The sequence below is a fragment of the Brassica rapa genome, chromosome A01, assembly GCF_000309985.2.
Source record: "Brassica rapa cultivar Chiifu-401-42 chromosome A01, CAAS_Brap_v3.01, whole genome shotgun sequence".
NCBI lineage: Eukaryota > Viridiplantae > Streptophyta > Magnoliopsida > Brassicales > Brassicaceae > Brassica > Brassica rapa.
In genome coordinates this window covers 19,829,347-19,842,716 of record NC_024795.2, presented here as the reverse complement: position 1 = coordinate 19,842,716, position 13,370 = coordinate 19,829,347, and the positions used below count along the sequence as shown (strand labels likewise).

At 31.2% G+C, this 13,370-nt stretch overlaps 2 pseudogenes; both read left to right on the top strand.

The window, feature by feature from the left end:
* The first annotated feature begins 5,296 nt into the window (after positions 1-5,296).
* Positions 5,297-7,299, top strand: LOC117127249 (annotated as a pseudogene).
* A 270-nt stretch (positions 7,300-7,569) lies between these two features.
* On the top strand, positions 7,570-10,114 carry LOC117126888 (annotated as a pseudogene).
* Positions 10,115-13,370: the final 3,256 nt, after the last annotated feature.

Sequence of the window (13,370 nt, the reverse complement as noted above, 5' to 3'; positions counted from 1 at the left end):
GTTTTTATGTTCCAAATTATATAACATTTTCGGTTTTTTAAGTAAAATTTATTAACACTTAATGTTATATGATCAATGATAATATACTTTCTATTTAATATTGGTTGATTTGTGGTTAGGTAAATAATTAATGATATTTTTGTTTAGAAAAGATAAAAAAAAACTAATGATTTCTTAATCTATGTGCAGAATTCTAAAACGACTTATAAACGACCAAAATACTACAAATGTATTACTCCAAGAAAAACCTACAAATGTACTCAACACTCACTCATAGCTTAATTTTTTTTAAATTTGTTTATTTTTAATGTTTCTATATTAAACTAACTTATTAACAGTGTTTAAAATTACAAAACATGTTTAGTGATTTACTGATTTTTTGTAATTATTAGAAAAATAAGATTAAAACTAATGTAAATCCAAAGTTTTAAAAATAAAAATATGTTAGTTGTAATTAAATTTTATCTTGAATGGTTTGTAACTATTTTTGTGGGGTCAAATTTATTTTTTAAGTGGGGTCAATACAAAAATTATACAAATTTTATCTAAAAAATTTTTTTTTACAAAAAAAAAGTAGGGTCAGCTGATCCTCCACCCGCTAAGCTGCCTCCGCCCCTGATTGCAGTTGTACCGTTTGTTTCGCACCGTTCAATCCACTATTACTATTCGGAACTTGAAGTTGTCACGCAGTCGAATCAAAAGATTCTGATTTAAAATTATCTCACCTGATTAATAATAGTATACGTATATAATTATGCTTACAAGTTATAAGTTATAACCACTCTTTTAGTTGTAACCATAAGTCATTCTCTTTTTTTTTTGTAACACATGCAACCATAAGTCATTCATTAGCGAAAAAGGACAAACAAAATAATTTTAAAAATCACTGCTATGGATTAGTTCGGATTGTAGGCTTAAAAGTGTGGTTCAATTATCTAGGAGTATAAACGTAAGACCATCTATAATGGAAGTGTTAAAACTCTTGCAATGAATGAAAGTATTGATAAATTGGGTTAATCTACGTAGTTTCAATTATCTACGTAGTTTCAACATGTGTTACAAAGTTTCAACAGTTAAAAAAAAAACTGATGGATTGTATAGATTGTTTTTTATTTTTATCTTCACCAAATAATTCATATGTATGTTTTATATAATTTAAAAATGATAAAAATTATATCAAAATTCAAGATTTTTTTTAATCTATAAATAGAGATCACTTTCTTTTCATTTAGATATAGGAAAAATGACATTTTTCTTATAATCAACTATTTTAGTTTTTTAATCTTTTTTGTTAATAGAATTTTTATTAATATTGATTTGGTATTATTTAAAAATAAGCTTAGTATAATAATTTAAAATAAATATTATTTAAAATTAATTATTAATATGTAATTGGTATGTTATAAAAAACAAAAAAATGAATTAAAAATTGTGGGATAGTGTATTGAATTTTTTAAAACAAAACCATTGTAAAAGTTTAGAGTGAAGTGAGTGTTGAATGAATGATGTGGAAGAGAAAGAAAATGATATGGAATGTTAAAAAGGGAAAAATAAGGATGTCAAAAATGAAGAGTGTTAAAACCATTATGTATGGTCTAAATGACCCATTAGGAATGTGAAATATATTTTATTTTCCTTACTGAAGGAATGCGAGATATTAACTCTGCATCTGGATCCTATCCATTTATGCATGTGGATGTTCAGTAGGATATTCAATACTGTTCAGTTTTCCAACTCAATAAATGAATTTAGATGATGAGTTTGAGTTGCACAAATAGTATATAGACTTTTAAATGCAAATGGCAGAGTTTGGATGTATCCAAATATATGAAATACCATATAGTGTATCAATTCAGAAAACTCCAAAGAAAGAAGCATGACTTTGGATGAATCATTCATAGCCAACCGCCTACTTTTTTTCCCGTTTCTATAGAAAAAATATTAGCATTTTAAACTAAAAAGGATTATCATCAGCTACTAGCTAGGATCAATTAGTTCATGTTTATAATGTACTATATACGTATATACAAACTAATATTGATAAAGAATTGTTATACAGTTAAGTTACACGAAAAAAAATTGTTATACAGTCGTTTATATAATAAATAGATCTCATGTTTACCGAATTCTATAGTAAAAATGTAACTCATGCTATTTACTATCTACAGTGAGTAGAGTTTGATATATATTTAAAATGATTATGTATCTGAAAATGTATTTCATCAATATATATTATTATGATTTATAATATTATATAGCAGTTTATTAGTGTGCTGCTATTTTCTAATTATTTTCAAAGATTTTGGTTAAAAAAATTCGAAAACACTATCTTGTTGTTGTAGTAATACATTTACAAAACACCACACACAAAAATAGAGCCACCGAAAATAAGCTTATTAGAACACCCACAACAACAAATCTTTAATAACAAATCCTTAACAACAACTTTTAGAATATTTTTCTTTTCTTTTTTTTCTCGTCCGAATTTAAAAAAAAAAATTGGCCAATCGACGGCTTCCACGCGGCGGTGGAATCCGCGCACAGTGAAAAAGTTGTCAGAAAAGAGATCCGTAAATTGGAACTTCAAGAGGCAATTGTGACACATATTTTTAAATATTTGGACTCCACATATTATTATAATAATTTGTTATTAAAGTTTTATTGTTAAGGATTTGTTGTTGTGGATGCTCTTACATTTATGTTTTTAAACAGAAAATCGTTTTATCTTTATTATTATTTGACCAATTATTCCACAACAGATGTCACATCTTCACTAATTCGTTTAACACAAATAGGAGAAACGATTTCAGGAGTTATTAACATAAATGGTCACTTTACATGTGTTTTTATTACACATGAGGCACAATGTGATAATGAGGTAGTTTTTTTTGTGGTTTAAGACCCATTTGACCTAAAAAACTAAACAAAAGATGGAGACTTAGGTAAATAGACAATTTATTTCTAGTTAGGCTCGTTCGGAGATTTGAATTTCGAAAAGATCAAGTTTTGGGCGATAGACTCGAAACAAAGTTGAAATAGATTTTTTTTATGTTGGGCCCATGTAAAAGTTAATTATCATTTGGTAATTTTTTTTATTGAGATGAAAACACAGACCCGGTTCCGTTGGAGAAGATGACGAACGAACTTGCCGATGGAGGACGTTTATATGGCGGAAACTGACAGAAAATGATGTTGTCGAGAAAGAAGCGAGAATCAAAGGGGAAAGCCAAAGGTTAGATCATTTTTCTTTCTCTCCAACGCATTTGTTTCTACATTGTGTATGAGGTTGTATTCGTGATAAGGCTGTAATTTTCGAGTTTTCTAAGATCCTTGATGTGTTTCGGGGGCGCCGATGTGAGATTTCTGATTTTGGGTTTAGGGTTCCGATATATAGTTTCTGAACAGAGGTTCATATTTTGGGATTTCCTGTTTCTTGTTTTGATTGTCAAGTTTTCTAAGATTCTTGTTGTGTTTCTTGTTTGTGTAACAGAGGTTGCACAACGAGAGGATGAAGCCGATGACCTTCACCTTCATTCGTCGTTGTGGTCGATGACCTCCGCCTTCATTAGAGCTGATGCAGCTCTTTCCCCTTTCTCACTACAATGATACATTCTCTCCAGTGGCCGAGCCAGTGTGTTGGCAAGGGGATCAGTTGACCCTGGTGGATTTTTGATTTTAAAAAATGTACATGTATATTTCTCTAAAAAGCTGAAAAATATTGCAAAATTTTGTTAATTTTCCCCTATAAAATTTTGTTAATTGACCTTATAATATAATTAATTATGGGTTGACCCTCCTAAGTTTCCTTCCAGCCTCCACCACTTATTCTCTCTCATTTTTGCACAATCACCAATGCAATTTTCTCTCTCTCTCTCTCTCTCTCTCTCTCTCTCTCTCTCTCTCTCTCTCTCTCTCTCTCTCTCTCTCTCTCTCTCTCTCTCTCTCTCTCTCTCTCTCTCTCTCGCTCTCTCGCTCTGAGAGCTACTGGTATATGCTTATGCCTTTCAATTCACTTATATATTTTGCAAAAGTAGTACCGGTTTGTCTGTCTGTGTACATATGTTTCATGAATATGTTGAATTCTTAGTACTTATAGATTGTGCAAAATGTGTTGCTAGTTTTGGTGTTTTGACAAAACTGTGGTAGAGTGTTCACCAACACGTGTATACATATGAATAACAAGGATTGTGTACATGTGTACACGAGTGTATATGTACAATTTGGAATATGTATAAACATGTATATGGATAACTTTAGGACATAATATGTGATGTATGTGGTATGTACACGATCCTAGTTTACTTAGATTGACATGTATATGCAGGAGCGGACCATGGGCCAGGAAAGTGGCAACTGCCACCACAAAAAAAAATTATTAACTTTTTGTTATAAAAGAAAAATTGCCACCATTAAAAAAAATTTTTTTTTGCACCCACAGCCCATTCAATTATATTTCCCAAAGCCCATTTCAGAAATATTTTATTTATTTTAGAAAACCGACATAATTATAGTGTTATTTAACTAATTTACAAATTAAAAAACCCTAATCAAATTTTTTTTCACGTGTGTGTTCGTCGCCGTCTTCGAGAAAAAGGTAACCTTTTGCCTTTGTTAAATTGTTCTTTTATTAATGTTTCATTGCTATAGTTTATTCTAATTATATAAGTTTAAAACTAAAGTAACCTATTATAGTTTATAGAAATTAAACTCTTCTACTGATGCTGATGCGATGATGATAAATTATAATAAAGTTCTTGGTCGACATTATCGTCTCTTTAATTGTCAAAGTGTATTTTTAAAATTCATACCATACGATTATATTGTTTAACACAGTTTTTTTTTTGTTCTCCAGAAAAATTCAATGGAGAAATATTCAAAAAAGTATCTTATGTATCAACGATTTGGCATCTAAATCTGGTGAAAGGAAAGACAAAGGAAAATCTCCTCCAATACATGATACCAATATCAATGATTTACCATCTGACCCCGGTGAAAAGAAAGACATAATGCATTATCCAACAAATCAAAGAGACAAGGTTAGATATCTAACTAAAGGTCCATGTCAACCTTATGGTCATAAATTTAAAGAAATATTGATAGCTGGTTCAACAAGACGATTCAATCCAGCTTGGTTCGATCAATATGGTAGTTGGCTCGATTATAGCATATCAAAAGAAAATGGATTTTATTTATATTGCTACTTTATTTAAAGATGAGGTACGAAAACAAGGTGGAAGTGATGCATTTGTGAAAAAAGGATTAATAGTTGGAATAAGCCAGATAGATTGCTTACTCATATGGGTAAACCACCCGATAGTACTCATATTATTTTTGCTCAGATATGTTAGGATTTGATGAATCAAAATCAGTCTATAGTACATGCTATGTTTATGCAAGATGATAAGGTGAAAAGTGAATATCGTATTCGCTTAAATGCTTTGATTAATGCTTTCAGATTCTTGTTACGACAAGGATTACCTTTTCGTGGCCATACTGAGAAAGAAGAGGCTGTGAATAAAGGAAATTTCTTAGAGCTTGTGAAATACACAGGAGAACAAAATGATGCTATACGTAAGGTTATTCTGAATAATGCTCCAGGAAATAACCAGATGATTTCTCCAGTGATTCAAAAAGATATTGTCCATTCCTTTACAGAAGAACTACGACAAGCTATTTTGGAAGAAATTAGCCATAGTGTGTTTGGTTTGCTGGTTGATGAGTCTGCTGATTTTTCTCATAAAGAGCAGATGGGTGTTGTTTTATGGGTTGTCGATAAAAGAGGAGCAATCAAAGAAAGATTTATTGGAGTTGTTCATGTAAAAGAAACATCTTTACTAGCTCTAAAGTCTGCTATAGATGATTTGTTTGTTAGATATGGGATCAACATTAAAAATGTGAGAGGGCAAGGTTATGATGGAGCTAGTAATATGAGAGGTGAGTTCAATAGATTAAGATCATTGGTTGCTAGAGAAACTAGCTCAGCATATTATGTTCATTGTTTTGCTCATCAGCTTCAGCTAGTTGTGGTGGCAGTTGCAAAAAAACACTTTGATATTGCTGATTTTTTTATAAGATTTCTACATTGTTGAATGTTGTTGGGGCTTCTTGTAAGAGACAGGATATGTTTCGAGAAATTCAACGTGGAGATTTAGAAAAAAGAATCAGCTGCGGTGATGTTAAGACTAGGACATGACAAAATCAGGAACGTTCTTTATCAAGACCTGCAAATACTCGTTGGGGTTCTCATCACAAAACATTGTTAAGGTTGGAAGAATTGTTTTCTACTACCATTAAAGTTCTTGAGTATATCCAGGATGAAGGCGTAGAAGACGTAAATAAACATCAAGCATATGGTCTTCTCAAATATTTTCACGCATTTGATTGTGCGTTCTATTTACATCTAATGTTGCTGATTTTGGGGTTCACTGCGTATTTGTCATTGGCTTTGCAACAGAAAGATCAAGATATTTTGAATGCTATGTCACTGGTAGAATCCACTAAGCAAGAATTACAGAAGCTTAAAGATGATGGGTGGGAATTGCTTATGGCTAAGGTTTGTTATTTTTGTAATAAACACGATGCTGAAATTCTTATCATGGAAGAAGATTTTGTTGATCCTAGGAGACGAAGAAAGAGAACCAACATAACCAATATGCATCAGTATAAGGTCAACTATTTTTGCACAGTTCTGGATTGATATCTTGCATATTTTCATTGTTTTATCCATTCACCCATGTGCATTTTGATCATATAGATTAGGATTTAGCCATGTTTAGGTTGCATTTTGCATATATGAGTCCTTATCAGGTATTGGAGTACCACATGGAGTTCTTGGAGACATTTGGGTGCATTTGGAGCTCAAAAGAAGTGTTTAAAGTGATCATTGGACGAGCAGCGCATGGGAGCGACCTCACCGGAGCGACACCGTGAAGTCGCTGTGCCTTACCTCTCAGAGCGACCTCATTGGAGCGACGCCCTGAAGTCGCTCGCTCTTTTGCTTCTTGGAGACATGAAATCGGACCCGGAGCAACCTCTCGCAGCGATCCATCCAGGTCGCTCCCGAAGCCCGGAGCGACTTGTTGGAGTGACGAGCCGAGGTCGCTGCGCGTCTCTTATTTGCTCGAACTTATGATTTCTCAAGGGCCTTTTGGTCATTTTATTATGCATGTTTTTATTTTCTAAACCTATGTTTTAATACTCTGTAAGCCATAGGAGGCAGATTATCTTTTGTTCTTAAGAAAACCACCAAAAACCTTTGGAATGTTCATCTCTTTGAATCAGTTGATCACTTTGTTATTGCAATTCTGTGTTTTCATATCTATTTTCTGTATTTCTCTACATGATTAATCTGAAATCCAACATTGGTTTAAGAGGAATCATGGAAATTAGTGAGTAATCACCTTTTGAATTCATGGGTTAGGGAGATTAAGGGTGATTAGGTTAGAACTAGGATGTTTTAGTGTAGATCATTCTTAATCCTTGCTAGGAGAAGTATTCATAATGCATTTCTGAGTTGGCCTCTCAAAAGTTGATCTATAAGCATTTCCCACCCAAAAGGTGTTCGATGAAATGCCTGAGACAACTCTTCTAGCTTTTAGCACACTTTGCCAAAGACATTTGTTGTTAGAGGTGCTAAGATGGCCATTAGACTTGTTAGTAATGATTGCTTTCATATTATTCAACCAAAGACATTTGATGTTTGAAATGTGTTAGTAAATGAACATTCATCTATACATAGAGCTTGTTTAGGATTGTGTCTAAGCTTAAGGTTGATAGTTTGATTGATCGTTTGCCATCCTTAGTTCGAAACTTGATCACCCAAGGTCTAATCCCTATGCCCATGAGTTCTCTTTTCCCTTAGTCAAGAAAGTATCATTCTGTTATTGCTTTTTAGTTTTAGTCATAGCTTAAAACCCATCTAAATCATTGATCGCACTTAGATTAAGCTAGTACTTGCATTCTCGGTGCTTTGATATCCCTCAGAACTGGTTCGACAATCTCTTATACTACATCATTTTTCTTAGGAGCCTTGAAAACTCCCAACATCAAATTGGATTTGCAAATTCAAGAGTTCAATGATCGTTTTACAGATGCAACCAATGATCTACTTATTTGTATGGCTTCTTTAAGTCTGATTGATTCATTCCATGAGTTTGACAAGGAGAAGTTGGTGAGAATTTATCTTTAGAGCTGCAACTTGAAATCTACATCGATAATATACGCAGAGATGAGAAGTTTAAGAATGTGGAGAATCTTGAAGATCTTTCGTGTTTGATGGTGAAAACTCAGAAACGTATTGCACATCCTTTGGTTTACAAGCTTCTAAAGTTAGTTTTAACTTTACCGGTTGCTACCGCAAGTGTCGAAAGATGTTTTTCAGCAATGAAACTAGTGAAGACAGATGTATGTAATCGAATCGAAGATCAGTTTCTAAGTGACTGTATAGTTTGATTTATTGAAAATGAGTTGTTTGACTCAGTTTCAAATGATAAAGTGATAGAAAGATTTCAAAAGATGAATGTACGTAGAGTTGTTTTGTAGTTTTTTGTAAAACTTATTTTTATCATATTTGCTGGATTTTTACTGCAAGTTTAATAGAATATTAATTTTTATTTTTATTAATTATATGTTAAATTTTGCACCTACTGTATTTATTTTTTAGATCTGCCACTGTGTATATATTGTTTTTGTTGGTGTAGGAGATTTGAGCCGGTAATGCATGAGGGTCAGGCGAAGAGGTTGTGTGCCTCTCACTAGAACTGGGGTTTATCACCAACTTACATATGCATTCGTCAATGGGGTGAGATGCAGATAGTTTGTATACATCCATGATTTGGGATGCAATGGACATTTATACATGTGTACAAAAACTATTTTAGAAGCTAAAAATTTGGGTGTGTATAATTTTTGTTGTAATATAATATGTATGACATTACAATGTTTTTAAATGTTTTAAGTATGTAATGTGAAGTAGGAGAAATAATTGGTTTGAAATTGTGTTTTTCTTCGTGTACATATAAGTAAGACCAACATGTATAGTTTTTGTGTACTACTTGTTTATCTATGCCATATAATGTGTACATGTATACATCAAAGTTCAATAAAATTTTGTGGTCGTTGTACACAAGATCAGGTGTACACATGGATGAAAAAGATTTTCCACGTGAAAAGCGTACACGGGATATATGACCGTCGATTGGGGATAGATCTAATGGTTGTGATGAAGTGGTAAATATAGGTCTTATCAAGATCTGCTAGGTTTGATCTGGATCGCTAAAAAAATTTCAGGATCAAGGACTAGGGACAAAGCCCGCCAAAGTGATAAGCTAGTTGGCAATTCTCTGGTTGGAATGGGACAAATCAGTTAAGGTTTAATTAGGATCCACCTTCAATTCCTAAGAAACGTGTTTTAGTGACACAATGCATCCTAGGGTGTAAATAAAAAATAGGAATGTGACCTCAAGTTAAATCTTTCCGGTTTTAGTTTGGATCATTTAGGTTGATGTTGACCTGACGTTAGAAATAGTGGGCTTCAGTTGGTTCAAAATGTGACTACGGAAGGAGAAAAAAATACAAAGTTGAATTTCTAAGGGTAGTTTTAAAAAAAATGTAATGTAAGTAGATTCCAAAGTTGAATTTGTTAGGGTAGTTTTGAAAAACACTTGTCGAATCCAAACTCACATTTTAATATATACATATATTACTGATAAGTTTTGATAAATTTAAACTCTTTTCTATAGCAAATCAAAATTGAAGGTAGCTTGCAAAAAAGGAAAAAAAAAAGAAGGGTTCGAGTTGTCTACCAAGGAAAAACAAAAGTTTGTCCCTAAAATCAAATAACAGTGTCGTATAGAATTTTGTGAACAAGGTCAATGGAAATCCCCTATACGTTAAAAGAGAAGTCACTTTAGTGATTTCTGATGAGGTGGCACTCATATAGAGCTTCTCAGGAAAAACGTTATAATTCTATGGGCTATTTTTTTGAATTTTTCTTTTTCATTTATTTTAATCAATCGCTTATGTAGACAAACCCAAAACTATTGTCGATTTCATTAAGCCCATATATAACTAGGGGATAATAATTATCGATTTAGTTTAGCCTTGGGTACCCGTTCGGGTTCGGATCGGGTATTTCGGATTTTCGGGTATTTCAGTATAGAGGTGTAGAACCCGTTCGGGTATTTCTGTACTTCGGATCGGGTTCGGGTATTTTTAGTTCGGATTCGGTTATTTCGGATCTGGTTCGGATATTTTATTTTTATTTCTCAAGTTTCTTATATTTAAAAATATAACTTTCAGTTAACTAATTTTTTTTTAATAGATTGAATAGTTAATAGATTTGGACATAACATTTTAAAACTAAAAAGGCATTAATTTATTTATTTTTTTTAAATTTTGGATGTAACTTTTTGTTAATTTTTTAAATAAAAAACTTGACATGCATTTTAAGTGAGTAGCATTTTTTTCGTAATTGTATGTATATCATATGAACTTAAAGTATGTGTAGTATCAATATAAATATTTTATATAAAATGAAAGATGTAAACTAGAAATATAAGGTTAATTATACATATGATCGGTTATCTTCGGATATCCATTCGGGTTCGGGTATTATCCGTTCGGGTTTGGGTATCTAATCTCTCCTTATTCAATACCCGTTCGGGTATTTTGCTACTTCGGTTCGGATTTCAGTTCGGGTTTTTCGGATCGGGTTCGGGTGCCACTTCGGATATCGGGTAAAGTGCATACCCCTACTAATTAGGTTGTTTGTTTTTAATAACTTACCTTTCTAATATGGATTACTTGCGCAAGTTGAAATCATTAACTATGCAAATAACTTATTGACAAAATTTGTTTTTAATAACTTACCTTTCTAATATAGATTATTTGCACAAGTTGAAATCATTAAATATGCAAATCACTTATTCACAATATGGATTACTTGGGCAAGTTGAAATCATTAAATTTTATCGATTTAGTTTACCCTTGGGCAAGATTTAGAATTAAGACAAATATTAAAAACTTTCTTTATTATTCAAACGGTAAACTTGCGCATGTTGATATCATATTTATTATATTCCTTACAAAATATTTTAATGTTTCTAATTAGGTTGTTTGTTTTTAATAACTTACCTTTCTAATATGGATTATTTGTGCAAGTTAAAATCATATCATATGCAAATCATTTTTTGACAATACACATTTAATATCTTTCTTTAAACAATTTTATTATTTATTGTGCAAAATATTAAAATCATTAATATGAGAATAAATCGACTGTATATATATAGGAGACACCCAAGGTCTTAAAATACAAACATTCTCTTTTCATTCTTTAAAGTATTATTCACAAATCTCTCCTCTCATACTATTAAGGTATTACGACAATGCTGCTTGTGTGCTAAGAAAAATGTGTTTAGACGCAAAGGCTCCTCATCTTTAGAACCCTGAACTCAACTCTTTGTGTCTTGTCTCCAAAAAGCATGTTTGGTCTATCTTTTCCATGTGTTGAATACTGGTAACGACAATATGGTCTTCCTTTTTTTATATGTAGACCAGGTCGTGAGAGTGATAGTGATCCAGAAAACCTTGATTGAACATGCTGAGAAGCTTCGCCAAGTTAAAGCAGTTCTTGAAGAGGTTCTTTAGTACTTTCTCTCTCTTTGTTCAATATTGTCCGGGAAAGTATTACATAGTATCATTTAGTAATACTATCTTATATCATTTTTTTTGTTGAATATACTATCTTATAAGTAAGCTAGCATTATGCATTTTTTATTTAATTCATGAGGTCATTTTCTCACAGCTGAGAACCTTATAGAATAGCGCATGGAGAAAATTTCTCAGGGATATACAGGAAGGTTCAACTGAAGCCGCTGAATTGGGATGGTGAAGGCGAAGAATAAAGACTTGTAGATGCCCTTATGATTCTTAAATACGGCGGTGTTTTAACTCACGCTGGTAGAAAACAGGTGTTTACATGCTCTACCATTTAATTTGTCATTTATATATATATATATATATATATATATATATATATATATATATATATATATATATATGTTTTCCAAATATGGAAGAATTGTATAACTTATTGACGTTTAACATCACTTGCCATATAATCTAACGAATATTACAAATAATAATTTATGGAAACTATTCTCGAAATTATTGAAAGACTAATAATGTTTTATTTATTACTTTTAATATTTATAACCTATAAAATAAAATGAACGAAATTTTATATAAGATAATTATAATAGTTTTATCTTCTACTTGATGAACTGTGTTCGAATAAAATTATATAATAGCTATTTTAAATATTACAAAATCCAAAAAATGTTTATTAATATTATTTTTAAATTATTTATCGTTGTTTAAAGAATAAATTTATCATAATTTTAAAATAATTTATAAAATGCTTACAAAATGCAAGGCAAAGTTGCACTTTCAAGAGTTAAGTCGAGATTTGGATTAAAAATCCTAATAACTGGTAAAGAAGGGAAGCCGAAGACAAAAACATTGAATGTTGTCTACAAACAAAATTTTCAGAATATTCCGTAGTCACGGTACGTAATTTTAATCTACTTTTTTCAAATACAAATTTTAAAATATATAAATTGTTACAATTATTTATTTTTTGTATTTGCCAGATGGGTTGTGATGAGTTAGGAGACCGATGACGGTATGTCAATTTAATATTGTTTCATGTTCAATAAAATTTAGAAATTTATAAATCTATCAAATAATGTTAACCCGTCAAATTGCTTACAAAATTTATTTAATTTTTTTGCAGGTTTCTAATTGAATTTGCTTTCTTTATCGAGAAATGTACTTCATAATTTATATTATTTATGGATAATATTTTGATTTTATTATATTTTCTTTTAATATGTCTACATAAATGTTTGTTTATTATTTATGGAAAAATAATATTATTCACCTAAATAAAGAATTACGACACATATACAATACAATTCTAATTAATGATAATATAAAATCTGTTACTTCTAAAACTATACACTATTTATTCCATTTTTTTAATGAAAGTATCTTCTTAAACACATAAAATATTTTGTGACGTTGCAATTATATGTACACACAATATCTGCCTCTTCATACTGACGTTACTGTGTTCCCTCTCGTCCATCTCAAATATTGACTACCAGCTTTTTTTCATGACTGATGAATTCTCCCAAAGACGGTGGTACTATGTTGTAAAATCTGTTACTTATAAAAACTATATAATATTTATTTCATATTTTAAATTTTTTTATGTCCGCACAGGTCACCTAGTACTAACTATAGTCAAAGTTGTTGGACTTACAATTTGTTTACAGCTTAGGCAATAGCATTATAGTATGTATTTG